At 35.7% G+C, this 2582-nt stretch overlaps 1 pseudogene across 1 annotated transcript; it reads right to left on the bottom strand.

Moving 5' to 3' along the window:
• Positions 1–242: 242 nt before the first annotated feature.
• Positions 243–2236, bottom strand: LOC125864047 (5-OH-xanthotoxin synthase-like; annotated as a pseudogene). The gene is made up of 2 exons (XR_007446215.1): positions 1239–2236; positions 243–1130 (listed from the first exon to the last, which is right to left on the bottom strand). The product of XR_007446215.1 is annotated as a 5-OH-xanthotoxin synthase-like (transcript).
• Between the last annotated feature and the right edge of the window lie 346 nt (positions 2237–2582).

Raw genomic sequence — 2582 nt, 5'->3', positions numbered from 1 at the left:
ACATATTCTTAAATCACCTTTTGTGTACGTACATTTTAGGGTGAAACTAGAATTCAACACAGCCGAACTCAACAACTTTAATTCAAACTTACTAAATATGTACAAAAGTCAAATTCAAAACCCAGTTACTAAAATTTGATGTCGTTGTCCTAGAATTTAGAACCCATACTTTATCTATGATAAGAGATACTAACACACAAAAACAAATCACAAACAGAACACAACAAGTGCTGCAACCATGATACCAACAAAACTACTACTATATAAACAAGAGGTTACACAATAGAACAATATTTATTCTTTACAAAGTACTAAATAGAAAGTGCACTAATTATTCTAATGTACTGACATAAAGAGGATAGCTACAGTCACATTTTCTATAACAACCATCGTCTGTGAGACTGACAATATTTTATTATATGTTCTCCTATCACAACATCTTCCTATAGAAATCGAAAAATATTCAAACAAATCACCCTGTTATAGAGAAGCATGACTATATTAACTATTATTGTAATAGGTTTTTGCCACCAGACATAGAGGATTCTTCTTGTGCATGGTCATACCTGGCAAAGTATCGATATCAATATCTTCTTTTACCATCCCATAAGGCAATTCCCAATCAAATGCATAGAGAAGATTGGCGAGCGCGAGCTCCACTGTTGCTACTCCTAGTGAAATCCCGGGACACCCTCTCCTACCACCTCCAAACGGAATCATTTCAAATTCCCCTGACTTGTAGTCGATGCTATCATTGTTGTTTACATTACAAAATCTCTCAGGAATAAACTCGTATGGATTTTCCCAACATTCAGGATCTCTACCTATTGCCCACGCGTTGATAGAAACTGGAGTATTCTGTTTGATTTCATATCCATCTATGCTGCATTTTTCGATTGTTTCTCTTGGTATTAGTGGAGTGGGTGGGTACAATCTCAATGTCTCCTTTATAACTGCCCTGAGATAGGGGAGATTTTGGATATCATCTTCGTCTACTCTTCCTTTTTTCCCGACCAATGCTCTTATACCTTCTTGTAATTTCCTCATCGCGCTTCCCCCCTCCTTCATCAAGCTGTCATTGCCCACACTAATGCAGCAGCATTCGTGTCCGTTCCAGCAATAAATATGTCCTGAAAAAAGCAAAAATCGCGACACATTTAGTTAAACTCTGTATACTAGATATGATCAAATGTTCTGATTAATTCTCATAACTAGCTCAAATAGAGAAGTGAGAAAACCATTAGCACAGCTTTGATACGATCCCAAGTGAGATTCAAAGACGACGATGATAAATTTTGATCTTTTAAGACAATTAACATATCAACAATATCACCATCCATTGATTTTGGTCTAGTTGAGCTAAGGTGTTCATCAATGAGTTCTTGATAAAACAAGTCTAACTCATTGTAAATCTTTTCGAGTCGAGTAGCCTTTCTTGTGACTATACAATCAATCCAACGTCCGAAAATTGGGAAGTGATCAGAGAGAAAGGAACCTCCGATCATAGCTTGAGCTTCACATAAAAGTTTGCTAAACCTCTTACTTTCATAGCCTTTCTCATCATATCTCTTACCAAATCCAACAATACACGATATGTTGCTCGATAGAGATGACATAATCTCACTTAGATTAACCAATTTTGACGATGATGCAAGTTCTGTTACGCGATTGATCATCCTGGATACTTCATCTTCACGAATTGGACGGAAAGATTGTACCTTTTTGGGACTAAAGAGATGTAAGGTACAAATCTTTTTCATCTCTCTCCAATAATTGTTGTAAGGCGAAAAGGCGACATCCAAACCATTGTATGATAACTTTCTTTGGCCAAGATAAGATGGTCTACTAGAAAATGCGAAGTCATGAGTTTTTAGAACTTCTTTAGCAATTCTTGAAGATGAAATAACAACTAGTTGGGAAAAACCAAGTTTCATGAACATTAAGGGACCATATTTCTTTGAAAGTTGCCGTAGGTATTTATGAGGGGATTCTTGATTTAGTTGATACAAGTTTCCAACAAGTGGAAGCCTAGGGGGACCTGGTGGATGATTATTTGTGTATCCAAGTTTTACAAGGAAAATTACAATGAAAGGTATAGCTACTAGGAAGAGAAGCAACATATCCAATTTCCTTCTTGACTAACTTGTGTGAAAGTTACATGGGATGAATGGATTACAATGGATATCCTTATAAATTATAATCTTTGCATGTTATGTGAATCAAATGATACACGAGAGGTGGATTACAGCCAGCAAAATGGAATCGGCAAATTTTTATCATTCATTTTGGACCACAAGTTTTAAAAGTCTTCCTTTCTTTCTTAAATTTCGTGCTGAATCAAACTACTTCACATAAAATGAGACGGAAGGAGTAATAAATACGAAATTTTCTGATTGGGAATTCAATGTACTATGAAAAGTCCACAACCGACAAGATTTGCTTTATGTGTGGAAAACTATTATAACAACCAGGGGCGGCTCAAACCCATTGGTGGCCTAAGGCTAAAATCAAACTAGAGGCCTTAAAAAAAAATTATAAATGTTTTTATTTTAAATCTATTTTTCTAGCTTTTTGAGATGCAA

Source organism: Solanum stenotomum, chromosome 1 (genome assembly GCF_019186545.1).
Source record: "Solanum stenotomum isolate F172 chromosome 1, ASM1918654v1, whole genome shotgun sequence".
Classification (NCBI taxonomy): domain Eukaryota; kingdom Viridiplantae; phylum Streptophyta; class Magnoliopsida; order Solanales; family Solanaceae; genus Solanum; species Solanum stenotomum.
This window is presented reverse-complemented; position numbering and strand designations above follow the sequence as displayed.